Genomic DNA, 7,585 nt, shown 5'->3' with positions numbered 1-7,585 from the left:
TTGTAACTTCCACTCATGCAGTATAGTTCTGCCCTCTTGAGTCACACAGAACTGCTGAAAGACTACCTCTGGGTTTCCTGGAAGTTTCTCTGGAGTTAGAGCTAGCAGGTTATAAATCCGACCTCACGCACACGCAAGCTGTGAGCCTGCTCCCTAGCCTGTCTGAACCTCAGTTTTCCTTGTGAAATTCAGTGAAGACTAGGACCTACCCCACAAGCCAGTTGTCAACATTGAACAAGAGAAAACAGGTCAAGGGTTAGCACAGTCCCTGACAGATTTATACTTCTCAGAAGCCCAAATTCAGGGAGATAAAATGCTTTGTGGAAGATCTGGAAATGGGGTGTTTACAGCCTGGAAAAGGGCCAAGCAGGGATAGAAACCACTCCTGTAGAAACCCTTGAAGTTGAAGTGTTGTCCCCTAAAACTCTTTTGATGCAGGAGAGTTCACCCAGAAATGTTATTTCAGGGCGGTCAGCCAGTGCACATTTCCTACACTGACGATTGCCCTTCATGTCTTCTTCCCCACCCTCTCGCTTAGTTTGCCTAAATCCCTTCGCAGTAAACCGTGGGTCACCTCTGTTGTAGGCTGGACTATGTCCCCTCAAAAGATGTTAAAATTCAGTACGTGGGAATGGGAATTGACACCTGTGAATGTGACCTTATTGGAACTAGGGTCTTTGCAGAGGTAGTTAAAGTGAGATCATTAGGTGGGCCCTAATCCAACATGATTGGTGTCCTTAAGAGAAGAGATTAAGAGAAGACACAGAGACACAGGGAGAAAAGGGCTAGGTGAAGACAAGCCAAAATTTGGGTTATGCCGCCACAAGCCAAGGAATGCCTCAGGCTACCAGAAGCTGAAAAGAAGCAAGGATCCTCCCCTATAGATTTCAGAGGGAGCATGGCTCTGCTGATTGCTAGCCTCCAGAACTGTGATACTATAAATGTCTATTTGTTACAGCAGCCCTAAGCACTTAATACAAGCTCCCAGATATGACTGGTTAACAGACAGGAGAGAGGACGGAAGACACTGTGACCAAGACCAGTCACTGAGTGTAAGGGCTGGGAGCTGACAGTTATTCCTTTACTTACTAATTCAACAAACATTTGTTGAGGGCCTATTTAGTGCAGGCGCAGGCTGGGTCTGAGGTTAGAGAGAGGAACCAGATGAGGCTCTGCTCTCAGGGAGCATTCACTTTGTTGAGGGCTGTAGATCTCAAGCAATTAATGGAATATTTAATTAATATTAGGGAGTGCTAGAGGCCAAGGGGAAAATAAAACTGGGTAGGGTGATGTGGAAGGGACTGCAAAGCAAGAGACAGGATGAGCTGAAAGGCTCAATGAAGGGGACTGAAACTGAGCTCTCAGCCATGAGTAGGACCCAGCACAGGAACATGGAAAAGAGCTTTCTTTACACAGAGAGAAGGGCAGAGACCCTGAAACGGGCACAGGTTGTGCACGAATGAGGAAGAAGGAAGGGCAGCGTAGATTTAGGTCATCCTAGGAGGTCACACTTAAAAACCGTTTGACTTTAGGGAGCCATTTACTCGGATTCTGCCAGTGAAGACCCTGTGGTTCAGAGGAAGGTCTTGTCCCTACTTTGCCTTGGAAGACGGCTTGGTCTCTAACAGCCAGATTGGCAACCTCATGCTAGTGTTTGGGGGATGGAGGGTGGCGAGAGGGAGAGACGGAGAGGGGGCGAGGACAAAGACATGTAAATCCCGGGCATGTAAAGGCCATGCATAAACAGTAGACCCAAGGAAGCGGCTGGTTTGTTTGTTTTTGAACACTTTGAAATATTTCAAGAATGCGTAGTAACTTTGAGCCTTAGTCTGCTCATCTGTGAAAGAGACACGAAGGCCTCCTTGCCCAAGGTCCCAAGCCCAGATACTCAAATTCAGTTTTCCTTCCAGTCCTGAGGCGCGGGAGGTGGAGGCGGCAGAGTCGAATCCTGGTCCCATTACTCATCTGTACCGGCTGTGTGGCCCTGGGCAAATTATGCCGGTCTCTGAGACGCTTTTCTCATTGGTGCAAAAAGAGTAACTGGGGCAACGTTTTGTGGAGGTGGTAGGGGCGGAGGAGGGCGCCTGAGGTTAGGCTCAGGCTCCAGCCACCCCTTGCCTCCCTGCGGCGCTGCCTCCTTCTCCCGCGCCCTGCTTGGTCGCGTCCAGATCGGCAGGACAGCCCGCTGGGTCCAGCCCGCTGGGTCCAGCCGGCAGCCGCGAGCAGCGCACCGGGCATGCGCGGCCGGTAGAGCCACGGGAGGCCGCCTGGACCTCGCCCCGGCCCCGCCCGCGCCCGCCGAGCGCTGCAGTACCGCCGGCGGCCTGTGGCGTCGTTGCGCGGCGGGCTGTCCCGGCTCCGCGCGTGTAGAGCTCTATCTACCCCGCGCCAGCGCACCTGCGGCCCCGCGCTCTCCAAGCCGTCGGGGATTCAGCCCTGTCCCCTGCTCCCACCCCCGAGCCGGCGGCCAGCCCTCCCTCCGACCCACCTCCGGCGAGAATCGCGTTGTGCCGCTTTGCTTTTGCTTCTCTTATGCCTTGGGAGCGGGACCGTGGGAGGCTGGACTTGCCCCGTTGGCGAATTCACGGAGGGCTCAGTGTAGCGTTGGGCTCTGGCCTTAGGGGAAACCCTCCGTTGCGCTCTTCCAACCAACATTTGTAACATTTGTATTTAAACAAATGCAAATGTCGCCCTGAAAGATTCAGATGGCTTGAGGTTAAAGGCGTTCCTATTGAGTTCACATCTCCTCCCCAACATTGTGTTAGATTTACTTATAAACATGCGCCGCCGGCTCTGAGCTGTAAGTCCCAGAAGGACACACATCAGTGGGGTTTTGTTCTTTCTTGAGGCGCCAGGATACACCACGGTGCCAGGCACAGAACAGGCCCGGCTTCCGAGACTAAGCTGGTCCCAGTAGCCAGCGTCCCTCGCCTAGATCAGCGCTAGGCAAAGCGTGGTGTAGACAGGGGCCAGTCCCCGTGTCGGGTCCCCAGGGAGGGGATGGATACAGAAAGGAAGAGGAGCACTTAGAGACGTTCATAAGATTCCGACTGCAGCGTCCAAGCGCGTGATCTGCGCAACAGAATAAAGTAATACTGTGGGGTGTGCTCAAACTCAGGGGATGCTCGCTTGTGACCCGGCTGCGTTCTAGCTATGCGCAGCAGACGTCCGTAGTTTCAAAAAGGATAGGCGTAGGGGATGAGCTGGCCTTGCACGGTAAATAGCCCTAGTCTGCTGCTGTAGCCTCCTGCCTCCCCTCCTGCTTCCACTCACCAGCGCCTCACGCACCCTGTCGCGTCTGGAAAGCTCCTGCCACAAAGCGGATGAGGTCGAGTCACTCCCCAGCTGAAAAGTGCTTGCAGAACCCTCCAGCCCTACAGAGGATCCAACAGCATCTCTTACCCGCCCACCAGCCTGTGCTCTCTGCCATGCTCGCTCCCTCCCTCTGCTCCTCGTTAGCCTGGTCCCTCTGCCTGGGACGTCTCTCATCTTTCTCACTTCAAATGAAAACCCACCTTTTTTTCTGACAATTTCACCCCACAGGACTGTCACCTTCCCTCATTCTATCACATCTCTGTGTTTTGTGTTCTTCATAATGAACTGAAGTTATTTTGCGTTTGTTTACTGAAGTCTTTTCATTCAGTCTTTTCATTCTCCTCCCCTACCGAGTAAGTTATTGTCTGTCTCCTTCACTCCTTGTATTCCCAGTGCCCAAGGCAGAGAGCCTGGCACCCGTGATAGATGAGTTATTTATTAATTTATTAATTAAGAGAAAAATGAAACAAAACTGTGGTTTGAGTGACCAGAGCATGAAAGCAGACTTGGGATCCTCAGATCCGAGTATTGACACTTAACTAATCCACACTTTGATCTCTAAATTTTCGCATCTGGGAAAATTACCGGGATAATAATAGTATCTGTTTCCTATGAGAATGAGAGGAGTTAACTTTTGTAGAAGACGTAAAAGGATGCTTCTATTGAGAGGCATAGATGATTTGGCTATTGCATCAGTTAGGATTAAACTAGGTTATACTCTAGTAATAACTCCCAAATCTCAGTGACTTAAAAAGACAAAGGTTAATTTTCCACTTATATTGTATCTATCATTGACTAGCTGAGGACTCAGCTCTTTGACATCTTTAGTCCAGGCTGACAAAGCAGCCACCAGCTGATGTGTGGCAGGTTGTCAAGGTGGGAGAAGGAGAGGTTGGCTCACCTGAGCACTGACTCTTCAAACTTACAAATAGAAGTGGTAAAGGACTTCCACTCACATTTAATTAGCCAAAGCAAGTCACGTGACCACACCTAACTGCAAGAGACACAGGAGTGCTATTCTACCATGTGCCCCGAAAAACTGAAAATATTTTAGACGATAATAGCTATTATTGTCATCCCTATTCATTCTTGAAGTCTAGTCTACTGCTGTGCTGTGAGGTCCACGTGCATCATGGATGACAAACTCTGGGAAGGGTCAACTTAGCATCAATATGGATTTTTTTTTCTTGTTTTGGATATAGCCCCAAACTCCTGCTATGTGTCTAAGAAATGTGTGGGTGACAGGTCTCGTAAGAGCCACTTGTTGTCTCTTCACAAAATCTGGATGGTACTAGATGGCGCTGGGTGGTAAGACCCATGAGAACAAACATCGTTTTTATCTCACTCACCTTTGTGTACTGAGCGCCCAGCACCATGGCCAGCACAATAGCTGCTGAATCAATGACTGTTTGGCAAGTGCATCTTGTTGGTATGGGGATTAAAGCCCCCAGAATTTATCTTTCCAATTGATCCAGGAACCCTGTAGAGAAAAATTTAGACCATTTTTTTTAGCAAACAAGTTAAGCAGAGTGGAAACTTTACTTCAACAACTGGAACTAGAAATCCTCTTAGGGAAAGAACTGTCTTTGTTAAGGAAAATAAAATTCCAGACCTTGGCGTTGGGCTCTCATCTTCCATACCTAAGCAGAGAGTTGATTTCTTATACAGATTGATGTAGCTTCCAGGAATTCGAGGTTCTGAAGACTTGAGAGAAAAGATCAGAGAGTGAGAAGGGGTGAAGGCTGGAGAATTCACCCTGAGGTAACAGGTGCCCAGTGCCCTGTGATCAAGTCCCAGGAGCTGGATGGTCACAGACTTTTAAGATTACAATCAGAGTTTTTCAATGTTGCATGTAAACATCCTCTGTTGCCCTGACTCTTTAGGAGAAGCCTGATACACACCACTTAGTGTTCGTGGTCATACTAGAGGCTGTCAGGTTTCTCCCAAAGTCCACTCTCCCCTTCTTCCATACAAGAAGCCTACCTTTAGCTAGGCATGTGGCTTTTTTCAAGCTCCTTTCCTTGGGAGTACTCTGTAAAACATTCACAGACAGCCCACTGGCACTTACTGTTAGTTTAAGATTACATTGGTAGCAGAATCTTCTACTTGTTTCCTTTTTTCTTTTCCTTAGTAATAAGCCTCTTACAATTCCTTGCTGCTCAAAAGAAAGATTAAATTTTTAAGACTTGCTTGTAGCTAGGTATGATCATGTCCCTAAGTTCTAGTCAATGCAAAGTAGTAGAACTAGAGTATACAGAACATTCAGAAGTATTCTTAAAGGACGGCATATGCAAGTCTTTGCCCCTTTTTATATTCCATTGGCTTGAAAAAAGAGATAATGAGGCAATGGCTGGAGCTTGAACAGCCATTATGGACCATGAAAGTAAATATAATTGAATTGCTGAGGAAGGTGGAGCAACAAGGTAGAAGGAGCCTGGGTTCCTGACAATCACAGCTGCCACTCACTGCTTACCTCCTGACTTAATTTACGTAAGAGGGAAAGAAATCGCCATTTTGGGTTTCCTGTCACTCGCAGCAAAACCTAATGTGAACCCATCCAGTGTTGCTTGGAAAAGTCAAGGGTGGGAATGGGCAAAGCATGAGCCAAAATGATACGAAGAATGAACAGTATGTGTTGTGATCTATAAATTCAAATAATTTAGCAGAAGCAACAACTCAGGGAGAAGTCCACAGAAGAAATAGAAGTGATCTTTCTTTTTCTGCTTCAACCTCTTCAAAATTTCCTAGCTCAATATAAGTTACGCCCCATTGCACCTCCTTCTACCATGGGGACGCTCTCACTATTTTTTATTGGAATCTTCAAGAGAAGGGTGATGTATCTTCTCTTCTTGCTGCCTTTAAAACAGACCACTTTGAGAGCTCTCATGCATATTATGGCTCCTGATGGTCAGATGAACACAGTCAGAATCAGGCACTCAACTGGCAAGTCACTCACTCAGCTAAACACTGTTGCCCTGCAGGACAGTAATCAGTATGAAGTTTTGAACCATTTCTTTATAATTGCATATTATTTAATGAAAATTCATAATGACTAATAGACAAAACGAGAAGGCCAAGAGAATGCTGATGTTGAAATGCAAGAACGTAGGAGGCAAAAAATTATAATTTATCAGCATATTCACGCCTCAAGATCAGCTTTCCTAGTAACCTGAGCTGCAGGGATGTGACCCAAATTCATAGATATTATATTGAGATTCTTAGAGTAGTTAAAAATAAACCAAAGAGAAAATTATATCCAATATGATAATTTTATCCAATTTGGCTTTATGTTAGTTGGAAATAAAGACTACCTATGATAGGAATGTGGTATTTGCAGAGAAGTGCTTGCAAATGCTAGTTGGAAATTCTCATCATTTATAGATAAAAATGTGACAATTATAGATAAGAAGCTAGTGAAGTGAAAAATGCAAAAATACCAAATATCCATAAATGAAAACTGTATTTTCAGTACTGCAGAATGTATTTTGATTTGTATTTTATACAAAATTTATTCTCAAACCAATACATGATATCTGTTTCTTAAAACATAATGAATTTTTCTTTGGGTGAGGTGCATGTTCAAATCTTTAAAATTTTGATAATTTTTTTGTTTCATAGAAATTTTATTGTATAATAAATGCAGATAATAGAGTTTTTATTGAGGTGTAGTTGATTTACAATAGTGTTAGCTTCAGGTGTACAACATAGTGATTCAAAAACTTTATAGATTATACTCCATTTATAGTTATTATAAAATATTGGCTATATTCTCTGTGCTGTACAATTTATTCTTGTAGTTTATTTATTGCATCATAGTAGTTTGTACCTCTCAATCTCTATCCCCTATCTTGCCCCTCGCCCCTTCTCTCTCCACTGGTAACCACTAGTTTGTTCTATTTATTTTTTTAATTTAATTTTTTTACTGAATAGTTGACTTAAGTTTCATGTTAGTTTCAGGTATACAGCAAAGTGATTCAGTTACAAGTACATATATAAGCCTATTTTTTTCAGATTTTTTTCCATTGTTGTTTTATTTTTTAGATTCCATATATGTGATAAGTATTTGTCTTTATCTGTTAAGATTCTTTTAAAGTCATGTGCGCAGGTGGCTACAAATTCCAATGGAATGGAAAGACAAAAATACGGCAGTCCACCAGACTCCGTCCCTTCTCAACCATTCATTCAATGCGTATTGACTGAGGATTGCTACACACCAGGCAGATACTCTTCTGGGGGCTTTTAATCAACTCCACTTTTAATTCTTTAGGCT

Source organism: Camelus dromedarius, chromosome 1 (genome assembly GCF_036321535.1).
Source record: "Camelus dromedarius isolate mCamDro1 chromosome 1, mCamDro1.pat, whole genome shotgun sequence".
Classification (NCBI taxonomy): Eukaryota; Metazoa; Chordata; class Mammalia; order Artiodactyla; family Camelidae; genus Camelus; species Camelus dromedarius.
This window is presented reverse-complemented; position numbering follows the sequence as displayed.